Source organism: Ranitomeya imitator, chromosome 2 (assembly GCF_032444005.1).
Source record: "Ranitomeya imitator isolate aRanImi1 chromosome 2, aRanImi1.pri, whole genome shotgun sequence".
Lineage (NCBI taxonomy): Eukaryota > Metazoa > Chordata > Amphibia > Anura > Dendrobatidae > Ranitomeya > Ranitomeya imitator.
In genome coordinates this window covers 389323139-389346156 of record NC_091283.1, presented here as the reverse complement: position 1 = coordinate 389346156, position 23018 = coordinate 389323139, and the positions used below count along the sequence as shown (strand labels likewise).

Below are 23018 nucleotides of genomic sequence, written 5' to 3'. Positions count from 1 at the left end.
CTCCACATGTAAGAGCTGAGGGGAGAAGTCTGCACTGGTGAGCGGTAATGGGGGAGCAGGGACTGTGTGATAGAGGGGACAGGACTCAGTCCTGGGGGGCACCGGGACTCTGCACATTAGGGTACAGCCGGCTCCACATGTAAGAGCTGAGGGGAGAAGTCTACACTGGTGAGCGGTAATGGGGGAGCAGGGACTGTGTGATAGAGGGGACAGGACTCAGTCCTGGGGGCACCGGGACTCTGCACATTAGGGTACAGCCGGCCCCACATGTAAGAGCTGAAGGGAGAAGTCTGCACTGGTGAGCGGTAATGGGGGAGCAGGGACTGTGTGATAGAGGGGACAGGACTCAGTCCTGGGGGCACCGGGACTCTGCACATTAGGGTACAGCCGGCTCCACATGTAAGAGCTGAAAGGAGAAGTCTGCACTGGTGAGCAGTAATGGGGAGCAGGGACTGTGTGATAGAGGGGACAGGACTCAGTCCTGGGGGGAACGGGACTCTGCACATTAGGGTACAGCCGGCTCCACATGTAAGAGCTGAAGGGAGAAGTCTGCACTGGTGAGCGGTAATGGGGGAGCAGGGACTGTGTGATAGAGGGGACAGGACTCAGTCCTGGGGGGCACCGGGACTCTGCACATTAGGGTACAGCCGGCTCCACATGTAAGAGCTGAAGGGAGAAGTCTGCACTGGTGAGCGGTAATGGGGGAGCAGGGACTGTGTGATAGAGGGGACAGGACTCAGTCCTGGGGGGCACCGGGACTCTGCACATTAGGGTACAGCCGGCTCCACATGTAAAAGCTGAAGGGAGAAATCTGCACTGGTGAGCGGTAATGGGGGAGCAGGGACTGTGTGATAGAGGGGACAGGACTCAGTCCTGGGGGGCACCGGGACTCTGCACATTAGGGTACAGCCGGCTCCACATGTAAGAGCTGAAGGGAGAAGTCTGCACTGGTGAGCGGTAATGGGGGAGCAGGGACTGTGTGATAGAGGGGACAGGACTCAGTCCTGGGGGGCACCGGGACTCTGCACATTAGGGTACAGCCGGCTCCACATGTAAGAGCTGAGGGGAGAAGTCTGCACTGGTGAGCGGTAATGGGGGAGCAGGGACTGTGTGATAGAGGGGACAGGACTCAGTCCTGGGGGGGCACCGGGACTCTGTACATTAGGGTACAGCCAGCTCCACATGTAAGAGCTGAAGGGAGAAGTCTGCACTGGTGAGCGGTAATGGGGAGCAGGGACTGTGTGATAGAGGGGACAGGACTCAGTCCTGGGGGGCACCGGGACTCTGCACATTAGGGTACAGCCGGCTCCACATGTAAGAGCTGGAGGGGGAAGTCTGCACTGGTGAGTGGTAATGGGGGAGCAGGGACTGTGTGATAGAGGGGACAGGACTCAGTCCTTTGGGGCACCGGGACTCTGCACATTAGGGTACAGCCGGCTCCACATGTAAGAGCTGAGGGGAGAAGTCTGCACTGGTGAGCGGTAATGGGGGAGCAGGGACTGTGTGATAGAAGGGACAGGACTCAGTCCTGGGGGGCACCGGGACTCTGCACATTAGGGTACAGCCGGCTCCACATGTAAGAGCTGAAGGGAGAAGTCTGCACTGGTGAGCGGTAATGGGGGGCAGGGACTGTGTGATAGAGGGGACAGGACTCAGTCCTGGGGGGCACCGGGACTCTGCACATTAGGGTACAGCCGGCTCCACATGTAAGAGCTGAAGGGAGAAGTCTGCCCTGGTGAGCGGTAATGGGGGGCAGGGACTGTGTGATAGAGGGGACAGGACTCCGTCCTGGGGGGCACCGGGACTCTGCACATTAGGGTACAGCCGGCTCCACATGTAAGAGCTGAGGGGAGAAGTCTGCACTGGTGAGCGGTAATGGGAAGCAGGGACTGTGTGATAGAGGGGACAGGACTCAGTCCTGGGGGGCACCGGGACTCTGCACATTAGGGTACAGCCGGCTCCACATGTAAGAGCTGAAGGGAGAAGTCTGCACTGGTGAGCGGTAATGGGGGGCAGGGACTGTGTGATAGAGGGGACAGGACTCAGTCCTTTGGGGCACCGGGACTCTGCACATTAGGGTACAGCCGGCTCCACATGTAAGAGCTGAAGGGAGAAGTCTGCACTGGTGAGCGGTAATGGGGGAGCAGGGACTGTGTGATAGAGGGGACAGGACTCAGTCCTGGGGGGCACCGGGACTCTGCACATTAGGGTACAGCCGGCTCCACATGTAAGAGCTGGAGGAGAAGTCTGCACTGGTGAGCGGTAATGGGGAGCAGGGACTGTGTGATAGAGAGGACAGGACTCAGTCCTGGGGGGCACCGGGACTCTGCACATTAGGGTACAGCCGGCTCCACATGTAAGAGCTGAAGGGAGAAGTCTGCACTGGTGAGTGGTAATGGGGGAGCAGGGACTGTGTGATAGAGGGGACAGGACTCAGTCCTTTGGGGCACCGGGACTCTGCACATTAGGGTACAGCCGGCTCCACATGTAAGAGCTGAGGGGAGAAGTCTGCACTGGTGAGCGGTAATGGGGGGGCAGAGACTGTGTGATAGAGGGGACAGGACTCAGTCCTGGGGGGAACGGGACTCTGCACATTAGGGTACAGCCGGCTCCACATGTAAGAGCTGAAGGGAGAAGTCTGCACTGGTGAGCGGTAATGGGGGAGCAGGGACTGTGTGATAGAGGGGACAGGACTCAGTCCTGGGGGGCACCGGGACTCTGCACATTAGGGTACAGCCGGCTCCACATGTAAAAGCTGAAGGGAGAAATCTGCACTGGTGAGCGGTAATGGGGGAGCAGGGACTGTGTGATAGAGGGGACAGGACTCAGTCCTGGGGGGCACCGGGACTCTGCACATTAGGGTACAGCCGGCTCCACATGTAAGAGCTGAGGGGAGAAGTCTGTACTGGTGAGCGGTAATGAGGGAGCAGGGACTGTGTGATAGAGAGGACAGGACTCAGTCCTGGGGGGCACCGGGACTCTGCACATTAGGGTACAGCCGGCTCCACATGTAAGAGCTGAAGGGAGAAGTCTGCACTGGTGAGCGGTAATGGGGGAGCAGGGACTGTGTGATAGAGGGGACAGGACTCAGTCCTGGGGGGCACCGGGACTCTGCACATTAGGGTACAGCCGGCTCCACATGTAAGAGCTGAGGGGAGAAGTCTGCACTGGTGAGCGGTAATGGGGGAGCAGGGACTGTGTGATAGAGGGGACAGGACTCAGTCCTTTGGGGCACCGGGACTCTGCACATTAGGGTACAGCCGGCTCCACATGTAAGAGCTGAGGGGAGAAGTCTGCACTGGTGAGCGGTAATGGGGGGCAGGGACTGTGTGATAGAAGGGACAGGACTCAGTCCTGGGGGGCACCGGGACTCTGCACATTAGGGTACAGCCGGCTCCACATGTAAGAGCTGAAGGGAGAAGTCTGCACTGGTGAGCGGTAATGGGGGAGCAGGGACTGTGTGATAGAAGGGACAGGACTCAGTCCTGGGGGGCACCGGGACTCTGCACATTAGGGTACAGCCGGCTCCACATGTAAGAGCTGAAGGGAGAAGTCTGCACTGGTGAGCGGTAATGGGGGGCAGGGACTGTGTGATAGAGGGGACAGGACTCAGTCCTGGGGGGCACCGGGACTCTGCACATTAGGGTACAGCCGGCTCCACATGTAAGAGCTGAAGGGAGAAGTCTGCACTGGTGAGCGGTAATGGGGGAGCAGGGACTGTGTGATAGAGGGGACAGGACTCAGTCCTGGGGGGCACCGGGACTCTGCACATTAGGGTACAGCCGGCTCCACATGTAAAAGCTGAAGGGAGAAGTCTGCACTGGTGAGCGGTAATGGGGGAGCAGGGACTGTGTGATAGAGGGGACAGGACTCAGTCCTGGGGGGGCACCGGGACTCTGCACATTAGGGTACAGCCGGCTCCACATGTAAGAGCTGAAGGGAGAAGTCTGCCCTGGTGAGCGGTAATGGGGGGCAGGGACTATGTGATAGAGGGGACAGGACTCCGTCCTGGGGGGCACCGGGACTCTGCACATTAGGGTACAGCCGGCTCCACATGTAAGAGCTGAAGGGAGAAGTCTGCCCTGGTGAGCGGTAATGGGGGGCAGGGACTGTGTGATAGAGGGGACAGGACTCAGTCCTGGGGGGCACCGGGACTCTGCACATTAGGGTACAGCCGGCTCCACATGTAAGAGCTGAAGGGAGAAGTCTGCACTGGTGAGCGGTAATGGGGGAGCAGGGACTGTGTGATAGAGGGGACAGGACTCCGTCCTGGGGGGCACCGGGACTCTGCACATTAGGGTACAGCCGGCTCCACATGTAAGAGCTGAAGGGAGAAGTCTGCACTGGTGAGCGGTAATGGGGGGCAGGGACTGTGTGATAGAGGGGACAGGACTCAGTCCTTTGGGGCACCGGGACTCTGCACATTAGGGTACAGCCGGCTCCACATGTAAGAGCTGAGGGGAGAAGTCTGCACTGGTGAGCGGTAATGGGGGAGCAGGGACTGTGTGATAGAGGGGACAGGACTCAGTCCTGGGGGGCACCGGGACTCTGCACATTAGGGTACAGCCGGCTCCACATGTAAAAGCTGAAGGGAGAAGTCTGCACTGGTGAGCGGTAATGGGGGAGCAGGGACTGTGTGATAGAGGGGACAGGACTCAGTCCTTTGGGGCACCGGGACTCTGCACATTAGGGTACAGCCGGCTCCACATGTAAGAGCTGAAGGGAGAAGTCTGCCCTGGTGAGCGGTAATGGGGGGCAGGGACTGTGTGATAGAGGGGACAGGACTCCGTCCTGGGGGGCACCGGGACTCTGCACATTAGGGTACAGCCGGCTCCACATGTAAGAGCTGAAGGGAGAAGTCTGCCCTGGTGAGCGGTAATGGGGGGCAGGGACTGTGTGATAGAGGGGACAGGACTCAGTCCTGGGGGGCACCGGGACTCTGCACATTAGGGTACAGCCGGCTCCACATGTAAGAGCTGAAGGGAGAAGTCTGCACTGGTGAGCGGTAATGGGGGAGCAGGGACTGTGTGATAGAGGGGACAGGACTCAGTCCTGGGGGGCACCGGGACTCTGCACATTAGGGTACAGCCGGCTCCACATGTAAGAGCTGAAGGGAGAAGTCTGCACTGGTGAGCGGTAATGGGGGGCAGGGACTGTGTGATAGAGGGGACAGGACTCAGTCCTTTGGGGCACCGGGACTCTGCACATTAGGGTACAGCCGGCTCCACATGTAAGAGCTGAGGGGAGAAGTCTGCACTGGTGAGCGGTAATGGGGGAGCAGGGACTGTGTGATAGAGAGGACAGGACTCAGTCCTGGGGGGCACCGGGACTCTGCACATTAGGGTACAGCCGGCTCCACATGTAAGAGCTGAAGGGAGAAGTCTGCACTGGTGAGCGGTAATGGGGGAGCAGGGACTGTGTGATAGAGGGGACAGGACTCAGTCCTGGGGGGCACCGGGACTCTGCACATTAGGGTACAGCCGGCTCCACATGTAAGAGCTGAGGGGAGAAGTCTGCACTGGTGAGCGGTAATGGGGAGCAGGGACTGTGTGATAGAGGGGACAGGGCTCAGTCCTGGGGGCACCGGGACTCTGCACATTAGGGTACAGCCGGCCCCACATGTAAGAGCTGAAGGGAGAAGTCTGCACTGGTGAGCGGTAATGGGGGAGCAGGGACTGTGTGATAGAGGGGACAGGACTCAGTCCTGGGGGCACCGGGACTCTGCACATTAGGGTACAGCCGGCTCCACATGTAAGAGCTGAAGGGAGAAGTCTGCACTGGTGAGCAGTAATGGGGAGCAGGGACTGTGTGATAGAGGGGACAGGACTCAGTCCTGGGGGGAACGGGACTCTGCACATTAGGGTACAGCCGGCTCCACATGTAAGAGCTGAAGGGAGAAGTCTGCACTGGTGAGCGGTAATGGGGGAGCAGGGACTGTGTGATAGAGGGGACAGGACTCAGTCCTGGGGGGCACCGGGACTCTGCACATTAGGGTACAGCCGGCTCCACATGTAAAAGCTGAAGGGAGAAATCTGCACTGGTGAGCGGTAATGGGGGAGCAGGGACTGTGTGATAGAGGGGACAGGACTCAGTCCTGGGGGGCACCGGGACTCTGCACATTAGGGTACAGCCGGCTCCACATGTAAGAGCTGAAGGGAGAAGTCTGCACTGGTGAGCGGTAATGGGGGAGCAGGGACTGTGTGATAGAGGGGACAGGACTCAGTCCTGGGGGGCACCGGGACTCTGCACATTAGGGTACAGCCGGCTCCACATGTAAGAGCTGAGGGGAGAAGTCTGCACTGGTGAGCGGTAATGGGGGAGCAGGGACTGTGTGATAGAGGGGACAGGACTCAGTCCTGGGGGGGCACCGGGACTCTGTACATTAGGGTACAGCCAGCTCCACATGTAAGAGCTGAAGGGAGAAGTCTGCACTGGTGAGCGGTAATGGGGAGCAGGGACTGTGTGATAGAGGGGACAGGACTCAGTCCTGGGGGGCACCGGGACTCTGCACATTAGGGTACAGCCGGCTCCACATGTAAGAGCTGGAGGGGGAAGTCTGCACTGGTGAGTGGTAATGGGGGAGCAGGGACTGTGTGATAGAGGGGACAGGACTCAGTCCTTTGGGGCACCGGGACTCTGCACATTAGGGTACAGCCGGCTCCACATGTAAGAGCTGAGGGGAGAAGTCTGCACTGGTGAGCGGTAATGGGGGAGCAGGGACTGTGTGATAGAAGGGACAGGACTCAGTCCTGGGGGGCACCGGGACTCTGCACATTAGGGTACAGCCGGCTCCACATGTAAGAGCTGAAGGGAGAAGTCTGCCCTGGTGAGCGGTAATGGGGGGCAGGGACTGTGTGATAGAGGGGACAGGACTCCGTCCTGGGGGGCACCGGGACTCTGCACATTAGGGTACAGCCGGCTCCACATGTAAGAGCTGAGGGGAGAAGTCTGCACTGGTGAGCGGTAATGGGGAGCAGGGACTGTGTGATAGAGGGGACAGGACTCAGTCCTGGGGGGCACCGGGACTCTGCACATTAGGGTACAGCCGGCTCCACATGTAAGAGCTGAAGGGAGAAGTCTGCACTGGTGAGCGGTAATGGGGGGCAGGGACTGTGTGATAGAGGGGACAGGACTCAGTCCTTTGGGGCACCGGGACTCTGCACATTAGGGTACAGCCGGCTCCACATGTAAGAGCTGGAGGAGAAGTCTGCACTGGTGAGCGGTAATGGGGAGCAGGGACTGTGTGATAGAGAGGACAGGACTCAGTCCTGGGGGGCACCGGGACTCTGCACATTAGGGTACAGCCGGCTCCACATGTAAGAGCTGAAGGGAGAAGTCTGCACTGGTGAGTGGTAATGGGGGAGCAGGGACTGTGTGATAGAGGGGACAGGACTCAGTCCTTTGGGGCACCGGGACTCTGCACATTAGGGTACAGCCGGCTCCACATGTAAGAGCTGAGGGGAGAAGTCTGCACTGGTGAGCGGTAATGGGGGGGCAGAGACTGTGTGATAGAGGGGACAGGACTCAGTCCTGGGGGGAACGGGACTCTGCACATTAGGGTACAGCCGGCTCCACATGTAAGAGCTGAGGGGAGAAGTCTGCACTGGTGAGCGGTAATGGGGGGCAGGGACTGTGTGATAGAGGGGGCAGGACTCAGTCCTGGGGGGCACCGGGACTCTGCACATTAGGGTACAGCCGGCTCCTCATGTAAGAGCTGAAGGGAGAAGTCTGCACTGGTGAGCGGTAATGGGGGGGGGGGCAGGGACTGTGTGATAGAGGGGACAGGACTCAGTCCTGGGGGGCACCGGGACTCTGCACATTAGGGTACAGCCGGCTCCACATGTAAGAGCTGAAGGGAGAAGTCTGCACTGGTGAGCGGTAATGGGGAGCAGGGACTGTGTGATAGAGGGGACAGGACTCAGTCCTGGGGGGCACCGGGACTCTGCACATTAGGGTACAGCCGGCTCCACATGTAAGAGCTGAAGGGAGAAGTCTGCACTGGTGAGCGGTAATGGGGGAGCAGGGACTGTGTGATAGAGGGGACAGGACTCAGTCCTGGGGGGCACCGGGACTCTGCACATTAGGGTACAGCCGGCTCCACATGTAAAAGCTGAAGGGAGAAATCTGCACTGGTGAGCGGTAATGGGGGAGCAGGGACTGTGTGATAGAGGGGACAGGACTCAGTCCTGGGGGGCACCGGGACTCTGCACATTAGGGTACAGCCGGCTCCACATGTAAGAGCTGAGGGGAGAAGTCTGCACTGGTGAGCGGTAATGGGGGAGCAGGGACTGTGTGATAGAAGGGACAGGACTCAGTCCTGGGGGGCACCGGGACTCTGCACATTAGGGTACAGCCGGCTCCACATGTAAGAGCTGAAGGGAGAAGTCTGCACTGGTGAGCGGTAATGGGGGGCAGGGACTGTGTGATAGAGGGGACAGGACTCAGTCCTGGGGGGCACCGGGACTCTGCACATTAGGGTACAGCCGGCTCCACATGTAAGAGCTGAAGGGAGAAGTCTGCACTGGTGAGCGGTAATGGGGGAGCAGGGACTGTGTGATAGAGGGGACAGGACTCAGTCCTGGGGGGAACGGGACTCTGCACATTAGGGTACAGCCGGCTCCACATGTAAGAGCTGAAGGGAGAAGTCTGCACTGGTGAGTGGTAATGGGGGGGCAGGGACTGTGTGATAGAGGGGACAGGACTCAGTCCTGGGGGGCACCGGGACTCTGCACATTAGGGTACAGCCGGCTCCACATGTAAAAGCTGAAGGGAGAAGTCTGCACTGGTGAGCGGTAATGGGGGAGCAGGGACTGTGTGATAGAGGGGACAGGACTCAGTCCTGGGGGGGCACCGGGACTCTGCACATTAGGGTACAGCCGGCTCCACATGTAAGAGCTGAAGGGAGAAGTCTGCCCTGGTGAGCGGTAATGGGGGGCAGGGACTGTGTGATAGAGGGGACAGGACTCCGTCCTGGGGGGCACCGGGACTCTGCACATTAGGGTACAGCCGGCTCCACATGTAAGAGCTGAAGGGAGAAGTCTGCCCTGGTGAGCGGTAATGGGGGGCAGGGACTGTGTGATAGAGGGGACAGGACTCAGTCCTGGGGGGCACCGGGACTCTGCACATTAGGGTACAGCCGGCTCCACATGTAAGAGCTGAAGGGAGAAGTCTGCACTGGTGAGCGGTAATGGGGGAGCAGGGACTGTGTGATAGAGGGGACAGGACTCAGTCCTGGGGGGCACCGGGACTCTGCACATTAGGGTACAGCCGGCTCCACATGTAAGAGCTGAAGGGAGAAGTCTGCACTGGTGAGCGGTAATGGGGGGCAGGGACTGTGTGATAGAGGGGACAGGACTCAGTCCTTTGGGGCACCGGGACTCTGCACATTAGGGTACAGCCGGCTCCACATGTAAGAGCTGGAGGAGAAGTCTGCACTGGTGAGCGGTAATGGGGGAGCAGGGACTGTGTGATAGAGAGGACAGGACTCAGTCCTGGGGGGCACCGGGACTCTGCACATTAGGGTACAGCCGGCTCCACATGTAAGAGCTGAAGGGAGAAGTCTGCACTGGTCAGCGGTAATGGGGGGCAGGGACTGTGTAATAGAGGGGACAGGACTCAGTCCTGGGGGGCACCGGGACTCTGCACATTAGGGTACAGCCGGCTCCACATGTAAGAGCTGAAGGGAGAAGTCTGCACTGGTGAGTGGTAATGGGGGAGCAGGGACTGTGTGATAGAGGGGACAGGACTCAGTCCTTTGGGGCACCGGGACTCTGCACATTAGGGTACAGCCGGCTCCACATGTAAGAGCTGAGGGGAGAAGTCTGCACTGGTGAGCGGTAATGGGGGAGCAGGGACTGTGTGATAGAGGGGACAGGACTCAGTCCTGGGGGGGCACCGGGACTCTGCACATTAGGGTACAGCCGGCTCCACATGTAAGAGCTGAAGGGAGAAGTCTGCACTGGTGAGCGGTAATGGGGGAGCAGGGACTGTGTGATAGAGGGGACAGGACTCAGTCCTGGGGGGCACCGGGACTCTGCACATTAGGGTACAGCCGGCTCCACATGTAAAAGCTGAAGGGAGAAGTCTGCACTGGTGAGCGGTAATGGGGGAGCAGGGACTGTGTGATAGAGGGGACAGGACTCAGTCCTGGGGGCACCGGGACTCTGCACATTAGGGTACAGCCGACTCCACATGTAAGAGCTGAAGGGAGAAGTCTGCCCTGGTGAGCGGTAATGGGGGGCAGGGACTGTGTGATAGAGGGGACAGGACTCCGTCTTGGGGGGCACCGGGACTCTGCACATTAGGGTACAGCCGGCTCCACATGTAAGAGCTGAAGGGAGAAGTCTGCCCTGGTGAGCGGTAATGGGGGGCAGGGACTGTGTGATAGAGGGGACAGGACTCAGTCCTGGGGGGCACCGGGACTCTGCACATTAGGGTACAGCCGGCTCCACATGTAAGAGCTGAAGGGAGAAGTCTGCACTGGTGAGCGGTAATGGGGGAGCAGGGACTGTGTGATAGAGGGGACAGGACTCAGTCCTGGGGGGCACCGGGACTCTGCACATTAGGGTACAGCCGGCTCCACATGTAAGAGCTGAAGGGAGAAGTCTGCACTGGTGAGCGGTAATGGGGGGCAGGGACTGTGTGATAGAGGGGACAGGACTCAGTCCTTTGGGGCACCGGGACTCTGCACATTAGGGTACAGCCGGCTCCACATGTAAGAGCTGAGGGGAGAAGTCTGCACTGGTGAGCGGTAATGGGGGAGCAGGGACTGTGTGATAGAGAGGACAGGACTCAGTCCTGGGGGGCACCGGGACTCTGCACATTAGGGTACAGCCGACTCCACATGTAAGAGCTGAAGGGAGAAGTCTGCACTGGTGAGCGGTAATGGGGGGCAGGGACTGTGTAATAGAGGGGACAGGACTCAGTCCTGGGGGGCACCGGGACTCTGCACATTAGGGTACAGCCGGCTCCACATGTAAGAGCTGAAGGGAGAAGTCTGCACTGGTGAGCGGTAATGGGGGAGCAGGGACTGTGTGATAGAGGGGACAGGACTCAGTCCTTTGGGGCACCGGGACTCTGCACATTAGGGTACAGCCGGCTCCACATGTAAGAGCTGAGGGGAGAAGTCTGCACTGGTGAGCGGTAATGGGGGAGCAGGGACTGTGTGATAGAGGGGACAGGACTCAGTCCTGGGGGGCACCGGGACTCTGCACATTAGGGTACAGCCGGCTCCACATGTAAAAGCTGAAGGGAGAAGTCTGCACTAGTGAGCGGTAATGGGGGAGCAGGGACTGTGTGATAGAAGGGACAGGACTCAGTCCTGGGGGGCACCGGGACTCTGCACATTAGGGTACAGCCAGCTCCACATGTAAGAGCTGAAGGGAGAAGTCTGCACTGGTGAGCGGTAATGGGGGAGCAGGGACTGTGTGATAGAGGGGACAGGACTCAGTCCTGGGGGGCACCGGGACTCTGCACATTAGGGTACAGCCGGCTCCACATGTAAGAGCTGAAGGGAGAAGTCTGCACTGGTGAGCGGTAATGGGGGAGCAGGGACTGTGTGATAGAAGGGACAGGACTCAGTCCTGGGGGGCACCGGGACTCTGCACATTAGGGTACAGCCAGCTCCACATGTAAGAGCTGAAGGGAGAAGTCTGCACTGGTGAGCGGTAATGGGGGAGCAGGGACTGTGTGATAGAGGGGACAGGACTCAGTCCTGGGGAGCATCGAGACTCTGCACATTAGGGTACAGCCAGCTCCACATGTAAGAGCTGAAGGGAGAAGTCTGCACTGGTGAGCGGTAATGGGGGAGCAGGACTGTGTGATAGAGGGGACAGGACTCAGTCCTGGGGGGCACCGGGACTCTGCACATTAGGGTACAGCCGGCTCCACATGTAAGAGCTGAAGGGAGAAGTCTGCACTGGTGAGCGGTAATGAGGGAGCAGGGACTGTGTGATAGAGGGGACAGGACTCAGACCTGGGGGGCACCGGGACTCTGCACATTAGGGTACAGCCGGCTCCACATGTAGGAGCTGAGGGGAGAAGTCTGCACTGGTGAGAGGTAATGGGGGAGCAGTGACTGTGTGATAGAAGGGACAGGACTCAGTCCTGGGGGGCACCGGGACTCTGCACATTAGGGTACAGCCGGTTCCACATGTAAGAGCTGAGGGAAGAAGTCTGCACTGGTGAGCGGTAATGGGGGAGCAGGGACTGTGTGATAGAGGGGACAGGACTCAGTCCTGGGGGGCACCGGGACTCTGCACATTAGGGTACAGCCGGCTCCACATGTAAGAGCTGAAGGGAGAAGTCTGCACTGGTGAGCGGTAATGGGGGAGCAGGAACTGTGTGATAGAGGGGACAGGACTCAGTCCTGGGGGGCACCGGGACTCTGCACATTAGGGTACAGCCGGCTCCACATGTAAGAGCTGAAGGGAGAAGTCTGCACTGGTGAGCGGTAATGGGGGAGCAGGGACTGTGTGATAGAGGGGACAGGACTCAGTCCTGGGGGGCACCGGGACTCTGCACATTAGGGTACAGCCGGCTCCACATGTAAGGGCTGAAGGGAGAAGTCTGCACTGGTGAGCGGTAATGGGGGGCAGGGACTGTGTGATAGAGGGGACAGGACTCAGTCCTGGGGGGCACCGGGACTCTGCACATTAGGGTACAGCCGGCTCCACATGTAAGAGCTGAAGGGAGAAGTCTGCACTGGTGAGCGGTAATGGGGGAGCAGGGACTGTGTGATAGAGGGGACAGGACTCAGTCCTGGGGGGCACCGGGACTCTGTACATTAGGGTACAGCCGGCTCCACATGTAAGAGCTGAAGGGAGAAGTCTGCACTGGTAAGCGGTAATGGGGGGGCAGGGACTGTGTGATAGAGGGGACAGGACTCAGTCCTGGGGGGCACCGGGACTCTGCACATTAGGGTACAGCCGGCTCCACATGTAAGAGCTGAAGGGAGAAGTCTGCACTGGTGAGCGGTAATGGGGGGCAGGGACTGTGTGATAGAGGGGACAGGACTCAGTCCTGGGGGGCACCGGGACTCTGCACATTAGGGTACAGCCGGCTCCACATGTAAGAGCTGAAGGGAGAAGTCTGCACTGGTGAGCGGTAATGGGGGAGCAGGGACTGTGTGATAGAGGGGACAGGACTCAGTCCTGGGGGGCACCGGGACTCTGTACATTAGGGTACAGCCGGCTCCACATGTAAGAGCTGAAGGGAGAAGTCTGCACTGGTGAGCGGTAATGGGTGAGCAGGGACTGTGTGATAGAGGGGACAGGACTCAGTCCTGGGGGGCACCGGGACTCTGCACATTAGGGTACAGCCAGCTCCACATGTAAGAGCTGAAGGGAGAAGTCTGCACTGGTGAGCGGTAATGGGGGAGCAGGGACTGTGTGATAGAGGGGGCAGGACTCAGTCCTGGGGGGCACCGGGACTCTGCACATTAGGGTACAGCCGGCTCCACATGTAAGAGCTGAAGGGAGAAGTCTGCACTGGTGAGCGGTAATGGGGGAGCAGGGACTGTGTGATAGAGGGGACAGGACTCAGTCCTGGGGGGCACCGGGACTCTGTACATTAGGGTACAGCCGGCTCCACATGTAAGAGCTGAAGGGAGAAGTCTGCACTGGTGAGCGGTAATGGGGGAGCAGGGACTGTGTGATAGAGGGGACAGGACTCAGACCTGGGGGGCACCGGGACTCTGCACATTAGGGTACAACCGGCTCCACATGTAAGAGGTGAAGGGAGAAGTCTGCACTGGTGAGCGGTAATGGGGGAGCAGGGACTGTGTGATAGAGGGGACAGGACTCAGTCCTGGGGGGCACCGGGACTCTGCACATTAGGGTACAACCGGCTCCACATGTAAGAGCTGAAGGGAGAAGTGTGCACTGGTGAGCGGTAATGGGGGAGCAGGGACTGTGTGATAGAGGGGACAGGACTCAGGCCTGGGGGGCACCGGGACTCTGCACATTAGGATACAGCCGGCTCCACATGTAAGAGCTGAAGGGAGAAGTCTGCACTGGTGAGCGGTAATGGGGGAGCAGGACTGTGTGATAGAGAGGACAGGACTCAGTCCTGGGGGGGCACCGGGACTCTGCACATTAGGGTACAGCCGGCTCCACATGTAAGAGCTGAAGGGAGAAGTCTGCACTGGTGAGCGGTAATGGGGGAGCAGGACTGTGTGATAGAGGGGAAGGACTCAGTCCTGGGGGGCACCGGGACTCTGTATATTAGGGTACAGCCGGCTCCACATGTAAGAGCTGAAGGGAGAAGTCTGCACTGGTGAGCGGTAATGGGGAGCAGGGACTGTGTGATAGAGGGGACAGGACTCAGTCCTGGGGGGCACCGGGACTCTGCACATTAGGGTACAGCCGGCTCCACATGTAAGAGCTGAAGGGAGAAGTCTGCACTGGTGAGCGGAAATGGGGGAGCAGGGACTGTGTGATAGAGGGGACAGGACTCAGTCCTGGGGGGGCACCGGGAATCTGCACATTAGGGTACAGCCGGCCCCACATGTAAGAGCTGAAGGGAGAAGTCTGCACTGGTGAGCGTTAATGGGGGAGCAGTGACTGTGTGTGATAGAGGTGATAGGACTCAGTCCTGGGGGGCACCGGGACTCTGCACATTAGGGTACAGCCGGCTCCACATGTAAGAGCTGAAGGGAGAAGTCTGCACTGGTGAGCGGTAATGGGGGAGCAGGGACTGTGTGATAGAGGGGACAGGACTCAGTCCTGGGGGGCACCGGGACTCTGCACATTAGGGTACAGCCGGCTCCACATGTAAGAGCTGAGGGGAGAAGTCTGCACTGGTGAGCGGTAATGGAGGAGCAGGGACTGTGTGATAGAGGGGACAGGACTCAGTCCTGGGGGGCACCGGGACTCTGCACATTAGGGTACAGCCGGCTCCACATGTAAGAGCTGAAGGGAGAAGTCTGCACTGGTGAGTGGTAATGGGGGAGCAGGGACTGTGTGATAGAGGGGGCAGGACTCAGTCCTGGGGGGCACCGGGACTCTGCACATTAGGGTACAGCCGGCTCCACATGTAAGAGCTGAAGGGAGAAGTCTGCACTGGTGAGCGGTAATGGGGGGGCAGGACTGTGTGATAGGGGGGGATAGGACTCAGTCCTGGGGGGCACCGGGACTCTGCACATTAGGGTACAGCGGCCTCCACATGTAAGAGCTGAAGGGAGAAGTCTGCACTGGTGAGCGGTAATGGGGAGCAGGGACTGTGTGATAGAGGGGACAGGACTCAGTCCTGGGGGGCACCGGGACTCTGCACATTAGGGTACAGCCGGCTCCACATGTAAGAGCTGAAGGGAGAAGTCTGCACTGGTGAGCGGTAATGGGGGGGCAGGACTGTGTGATAGGGGGGGACAGGACTCAGTCCTGGGGGGCACCGGGACTCTGCACATTAGGGTACAGCGGCCTCCACATGTAAGAGCTGAAGGGAGAAGTCTGCACTGGTGATCAGTAATGGGGAGCAGGGACTGTGTGATAGAGGGGACAGGACTCAGTCCTGGGGGGGCACCGGGACTCTGCACATTAGGGTACAGCCGGCTCCACATGTAAGAGCTGAAGGGAGAAGTCTGCACTGGTGAGCGGTAATGGGGGAGCAGGGACTGTGTGATAGAGGGGACAGGACTCAGTCCTGGGGGGCACCGGGACTCTGCACATTAGGGTACAGCCGGCTCCACATGTAAGAGCTGAAGGGAGAAGTCTGCACTGGTGAGCGGTAATGGGGGGCAGGGACTGTGTGATAGAGGGGACAGGACTCAGTCCTGGGGGGCACCGGGACTCTGCACATTAGGGTACAGCCGGCTCCACATGTAAGAGCTGAAGGGAGAAGTCTGCACTGGTGAGTGGTAATGGGGGGCAGGGACTGTGTGATAGAGGGGACAGGACTCAGTCCTGAGGGGCACCAGGACTGCACATTAGGGTACAGCCGGCTCCACATGTAAGAGCTGAGGGGAGAAGTCTGCACTGGTGAGTGGTAATGGGGGAGCAGGGACTGTGTGATAGAGGGGACAGGACTCAGTCCTGGGGGGCACCGGGACTCTGCACATTAGGGTACAGCCGGCTCCACATGTAAGAGCTGAAGGGAGAAGTCTACACTGGTGAGCGGTAATGGGGGAGCAGGGACTGTGTGATATAGAGGACAGGACTCAGTCCTGGGGGGCACCGGGACTCTGCACATTAGGGTACAGCCGCCTCCACATGTAAGAGCTGAAGGGAGAAGTCTGCACTGGTGAGCGGTAATGGGGGGGGGGGGCAGGGACTGTGTGATAGAGGGGACAGGACTCAGTCCTGGGGGGCACCGGGACTCTGCACATTAGGGTACAGCCGGCTCCACATGTAAGAGCTGAAGGGAGAAGTCTGCACTGGTGAGCGGTAATGGGGGGGGGGGGGGGGGCAGGGACTGTGTGATAGAGGGGACAGGACTCAGTCCTGGGGGGCACCGGGACTCTGCACATTAGGGTACAGCCGGCTCCACATGTAAGAGGTGAAGGGAGAAGTCTGCACTGGTGAGCGGTAATGGGGGAGCAGGGACTGTGTGATAGAGAGGACAGGACTCAGTCCTGGGGGGCACCGGGACTCTGCACATTAGGGTACAGCCGGCTCCATATGTAAGAGCTGAAGGGAGAAGTCTGCACTGGTGAGCGGTAATGGGGGAGCAGGGACTGTGTGATATAGAGGACAGGACTCAGTCCTGGGGGCACCGGGACTCTGCACATTAGGGTACAGCCGGCTCCACATGTAAGAGCTGAAGGGAGAAGTCTGCACTGGTGAGCGGTAATGGGGGAGCAGGGACTGTGTGATATAGAGGACAGGACTCAGTCCTGGGGGCACCGGGACTCTGCACATTAGGGTACAGCCGGCTCCATATGTAAGAGCTGAAGGGAGAAGTCTGCACTGGTGAGCGGTAATGGGGGAGCAGGGACTGTGTGATAGAGGGGACAGGACTCAGTCCTGGGGGGCACCGGGACTCTGCACATTAGGGTACAGCCGGCTCCACATGTAAGAGCTGAAGGGAGAAGTCTGCACTGGTGAGCGGTAATGGGGGAGCAGGGACTGTGTGATAGAGGGGACAGGACTCAGTCCTGGGGGGCACCGGGACTCTGCACATTAGGGTACAGCCGGCTCCACATGTAAGAGCTGAAGGGAGAAGTCTGCACTGGTGAGCGGTAATGGGGGAGCAGGGACTGTGTGATATAGAGGACAGGACTCAGTTCTGGGGGCACCGGGACTCTGCACATTAGGGTACAGCCGGCTCCATATGTAAGAGCTGAAGGGAGAAGTCTGCACTGGTGAGCGGTAATGGGGGAGCAGGGACTGTGTGATTGAGGGGACAGGACTCAGTCCTGGGGGGCACCGGGACTCTGCACATTAGGGTACAGCCGGCTCCACATGTAAGAGCTGAAGGGAGAAGTCTGCACTGGTGAGCGGTAATGGGGGAGCAGGGACTGTGTGATAGAGGGGACAGGACTCAGTCCTGGGGGGCACCGGGACTCTGCACATTAGGGTACAGCCGGCTCCACATGTAAGAGCTGAGGGGAGAAGTCTGCACTGGTGAGCGGTAATGGGGGAGCAGGGACTGTGTGATAGAGGGGACAGGACTCAGTCCTGGGGGGCACCGGGACTCTGCACATTAGGGTGCAGCCGGCTCCACATGTAAGAGCTGAAGGGAGAAGTCTGCACTGGTGAGCGGTAATGGGGGGCAGGGACTGTGTGATAGAGGGGACAGGACTCAGTCCTGGGGGGCACCGGGACTCTGCACATTAGGGTACAGCCGGCTCCACATGTAAGAGCTGAAGGGAGAAGTCTGCACTGGTGAGCGGTAATGGGGGAGCAGGGACTGTGTGATAGAGGGGACAGGACTCAGTCCTGGGGGGCACCGGGACTCTGCACATTAGGGTGCAGCCGGCTCCACATGTAAGAGCTGAAGGGAGAAGTCTGCACTGGTGAGCGGTAATGGGGGGCAGGGACTGTGTGATAGAGGGGACAGGACTCAGTCCTGGGGGGCACCGGGACTCTGCACATTAGGGTACAGCCGGCTCCACATGTAAGAGCTGAAGGGAGAAGTCTGCACTGGTGAGCGGTAATGGGGGGCAGGGACTGTGTGATAGGGGGGACAGGACTCAGTCCTGGGGGGCACCGGGACTCTGCACATTAGGGTACAGCCGGCTCCACATGTAAGAGCTGAAGGGAGAAGTCTGCACTGGTGAGCGGTAATGGGGGGGCAGGGACTGTGTGATAGAGGGGACAGGACTCAGTCCTGGGGGCACCGGGACTCTGCACATTAGGGTACAGCCGGCTCCACATGTAAGAGCTGAAGGGAGAAGTCTGCACTGGTGAGCGGTAATGGGGGAGCAGGGACTGTGTGATAGAGGGGACAGGACTCAGTCCTGGGGGGCACCGGGACTCTGCACATTAGGGTACAGCCGGCTCCACATGTAACAGCTGAAGGGAGAAGTCTGCACTGGTGAGCGGTAATGGGGGAGCAGGGACTGTGTGATAGAGGGGACAGGACTCAGTCCTGGGGGGCACCGGGACTCTGCACATTAGGGTACAGCCGGCTCCACATGTAACAACTGAAGGGAGAAGTCTGCACTGGTGAGCGGTAATGGGGGAGCAGGGACTGTGTGATAGAGGGGACAGGACTCAGTCCTGGGGGGCACCTGGACTCTGCACATTAGGGTACAGCCGGCTCCACATGTAAGAGCTGAAGGGAGAAGTCTGCTCTGGTGAGCGGTAATGGGGGAGCAGGGACTGTGTGATAGAGGGGACAGGACTCAGTCCTGGGGGGCACCGGGACTCTGCACATTAGGGTACAGCCGGCTCCACATGTAAGAGCTGAAGGGAGAAGTCTGCACTGGTGAGCGGTAATGGGGGGCAGGGACTGTGTGATAGAGGGGACAGGACTCAGTCCTGGGGGGCACCGGGACTCTGCACATTAGGGTACAGCCGGCTCCACATGTAAGAGCTGAAGAGAGAAGTGTGCACTGGTGAGCGGTAATGGGGGAGCAGGACTGTGTGATAGAGGGGACAGGACTCAGTCCTGGGGGGCACCGGGACTCTGCACATTAGGGTACAGCCGGCTCCACATGTAAGAGCTGAAGGGAGAAGTCTGCACTGGTGAGCGGTAATGGGGGAGCAGGGACTGTGATAGAGGGGACAGGACTCAGTCCTGGGGGGCACCGGGACTCTGCACATTAGGGTACAGCCGGCTCCACATGTAAGAGCTGAGGGGAGAAGTCTGCACTGGTGAGCGGTAATGGGGAACAGGGACTGTGTGATAGAGGGGACAGGACTCAGTCCTGGGGGGCACCGGGACTCTGCACATTAGGGTACAGCCGGCTCCACATGTAAGAGCTGAAGAGAGAAGTGTGCCCTGGTGAGCGGTAATGGGGGAGCAGGGACTGTGTGATAGAGGGGACAGGACTCAGTCCTGGGGGGCACCGGGACTCGGCACATTAGGGTACAGCCGGCTCCACATGTAGGAGCTGAGGGGAGAAGTCTGCACTGGTGAGCGGTAATGGGGGAGCAGGGACTGTGTAATAGAGGGGACAGGACTCAGTCCTGGGGGGCACCGGGACTCTGCACATTAGGGTACAGCCGGCTCCACATGTAAGAGCTGAGGGGAGAAGTCTGCACTGGTGAGTGGTAATGGGGGAGCAGGGACTGTGTGATAGAGGGGACAGGACTCAGTCCTGGGGGGCACCGGGACTCTGCACATTAGGGTACAGCCGGCTCCACATGTAAGAGCTGAAGGGAGAAGTCTGCACTGGTGAGCGGTAATGGGGGGGGGGCAGGGACTGTGTGATAGAGGGGACAGGACTCAGTCCTGGGGGGCACCGGGACTCTGCACATTAGGGTACAGCCGGCTCCACATGTAAGAGCTGAAGGGAGAAGTCTGCACTGGTGAGCGGTAATGGGGGGGGGGGGCAGGGACTGTGTGATAGAGGGGACAGGACTCAGTCCTGGGGGGCACCGGGACTCTGCACATTAGGGTACAGCCGACTCCACATGTAAGAGCTGAAGGGAGAAGTCTGCACTGGTGAGCGGTATTGGGGGGCAGAGACTGTGTGATAGAGGGGACAGGACTCAGTCCTGGGGGGCACCGGGACTCTGCACATTAGGGTACAGCCGGCTCCACATGTAAGAGCTGAAGGGAGAAGTCTGCACTGGTGAGCGGTATTGGGGGGCAGAGACTGTGTGATAGAGGGGACAGGACTCAGTCCTGGGGGGCACCGGGACTCTGCACATTAGGGTACAGCCGACTCCACATGTAAGAGCTGAAGGGAGAAGTCTGCACTGGTGAGCGGTAATGGGGGGCAGGGACTGTGTGATAGAGGGGACAGGACTCAGTCCTGGGGGGCACCGGGACTCTGCACATTAGGGTACAGCCGGCTCCACATGTAAGAGCTGAAGGGAGAAGTCTGCACTGGTGAGCGGTAATGGGGGGCAGGGACTGTGTGATAGAGGGGACAGGACTCAGTCCTGGGGGGCACCGGGACTCTGCACATTAGGGTACAGCTGGCTCCACATGTAAGAGCTGAGGGAAGAAGTCTGCACTGGTGAGCGGTAATGGGGGAGCAGGGACTGTGTGATAGGGGGACAGGACTCAGTCCTGAGGGGGCACCGGGACTCTGCACATTAGGGTACAGCCGGCTCCACATGTAAGAGCTGAAGGGAGAAGTCTGCACTGGTGAGCGGTAATGGGGGAGCAGGGACTGTGTGATAGAGGGGACAGGACTCAGTCCTGGGGGGCACCGGGACTCTGCACATTAGGGTACAGCCGGCTCCACATGTAAGAGCTGAAGGGAGAAGTCTGCACTGGTGAGCGGTAATGGGGGTCTGGGACTGTGTGATAGAGGGGACAGGACTCAGTCCTGGGGGGCACCGGGACTCTGCACATTAGGGTACAGCCGGCTCCACATGTAAGAGCTGGAGGGAGAAGTCTGCACTGCTGAGCGGTAATGGGGGAGCAGGGACTGTGTGATAGAGGGGACAGGACTCAGTCCTGGGGGGGCACCGGGACTCTGCACATTAGGGTACAGCCGGCTCCACATGTAAGAGCTGAAGGGAGAAGTCTGCACTGGTGAGCGGTAATGGGGGAGCAGGGACTGTGTGATAGAGGGGACAGGACTCAGTCCTGGGGGGCACCGGGACTCTGCACATTAGGGTACAGCCGGCTCCACATGTAAGAGCTGAAGGGAGAAGTCTGCACTGGTGAGCGGTAATGGGGGTCTGGGACTGTGTGATAGAGGGGACAGGACTCAGTCCTGGGGGGCACCGGGACTCTGCACATTAGGGTACAGCCGGCTCCACATGTAAGAGGTGAAGGGAGAAGTCTGCACTGGTGAGTGGTAATGGGGGGGCAGGGACTGTGTGATAGAGGGGACAGGACTCAGTCCTGGGGGGCACCGGGACTCTGCACATTAGGGTACAGCCGGCTCCACATGTAAGAGCTGAGGGAAGAAGTCTGCACTGGTGAGCGGTAATGGGGGGGGGGGGCAGGGACTGTGTGATAGAGGGGACAGGACTCAGTCCTGGGGGCACCGGGACTCTGCACATTAGGGTACAGCCGGCTCCACATGTATGAGCTGAAGGGAGAAGTCTGCACTGGTGAGCGATAATGGGGGGGCAGGGACTGTGTGATAGAGGGGACAGGACTCAGTCCTGGGGGGCACCGGGACTCTGCACATTAGGGTACAGCCGGCTCCACATGTAAGAGCTGAAGGGAGAAGTCTGCACTGGTGAGCGGTAATGGGGGAGCAGGGACTGTGTGATAGGGGGGGACAGGACTCAGTCCTGGGGGGCACCGGGACTCTGCACATTAGGGTACAGCCGGCTCCACATGTAAGAGCTGAAGGGAGAAGTCTGCACTGGTGAGCGGTAATGGGGGGGGGGGCAGGGACTGTGTGATAGAGGGGACAGGACTCAGTCCTGGGGGGCACCGGGACTCTGCACATTAGGGTACAGCCGACTCCACATGTAAGAGCTGAAGGGAGAAGTCTGCACTGGTGAGCGGTAATGGGGGGGGGGGGGCAGGGACTGTGTGATAGAGGGGACAGGACGCAGTCCTGGGGGGCACCGGGACTCTGCACATTAGGGTACAGCCGACTCCACATGTAAGAGCTGAAGGGAGAAGTCTGCACTGGTGAGCGGTAATGGGGGGGGGGGGGCAGGGACTGTGTGATAGAGGGGACAGGACGCAGTCCTGGGGGGCACCGGGACTCTGCACATTAGGGTACAGCCGGCTCCACATGTAAGAGCTGAAGGGAGAAGTCTGCACTGGTGAGCGGTAATGGGGGAGCAGGGACTGTGTGATAGAGGGGACAGGACTCAGTCCTGGGGGGCACCGGGACTCTGCACATTAGGGTACAGCCGGCTCCACATGTAAGAGCTGAAGGGAGAAGTCTGCACTGGTGAGCGGTAATGGGGGGCAGGGACTGTGTGATAGAGGGGACAGGACTCAGTCCTGGGGGGCACCGGGACTCTGCACATTAGGGTACAGCCGGCTCCACATGTAAGAGCTGAAGGGACAAGTCTGCACTGGTGAGCGGTAATGGGGGGGGGGGGGGCAGGGACTGTGTGATAGAGGGGACAGGACTCAGTCCTGGGGGGCACCGGGACTCTGAACATTAGGGTACAGCCGACTCCACATGTAAGAGCTGAAGGGAGAAGTCTGCACTGGTGAGCGGTATTGGGGGGCAGAGACTGTGTGATAGAGGGGACAGGACTCAGTCCTGGGGGGCACCGGGACTCTGCACATTAGGGTACAGCCGGCTCCACATATAAGAGCTGAAGGGAGAAGTCTGCACTGGTGAGCGGTAATGGGGGGGCAGGGACTGTGTGATAGAGGGGACAGGACTCAGTCCTGGGGGGCACCGGGACACTGCACATTAGGGTACAGCCGGCTCCACATATAAGAGCTGAAGGGAGAAGTCTGCACTGGTGAGCGGTAATGGGGGGGCAGGGACTGTGTGATAGAGGGGACAGGACTCAGTCCTGGGGGGCACCGGG

The 23018-nt window shown here is 59.4% G+C and overlaps 2 protein-coding genes across 4 annotated transcripts in view; both read left to right on the top strand.

The window, feature by feature from the left end:
- LOC138667003 (zinc finger protein 665-like) overlaps positions 1–23018 on the top strand; it is a 65888-nt gene that overhangs the window by 1470 nt on the left and 41400 nt on the right. Inside the window, exon 1 of one of the 3 annotated variants that reach the window (XM_069755218.1) lies at positions 9485–9568. The exons of the other annotated variants lie outside the window; for them this stretch is intronic. The gene's annotated coding sequence lies outside the window, so the exon portion shown is untranslated. Of the gene's footprint in view, positions 1–9484; positions 9569–23018 lie in introns of those variants that run through there. 3 annotated transcript variants of the gene reach the window in all.
- Positions 9485–23018, top strand: part of LOC138666993 (zinc finger protein 585A-like) — a 166182-nt gene continuing 152648 nt past the window's right edge. The window contains exon 1 of the mRNA XM_069755203.1: positions 9485–9568. The gene's annotated coding sequence lies outside the window, so the exon portion shown is untranslated. The remainder of the gene's footprint in view (positions 9569–23018) is intronic.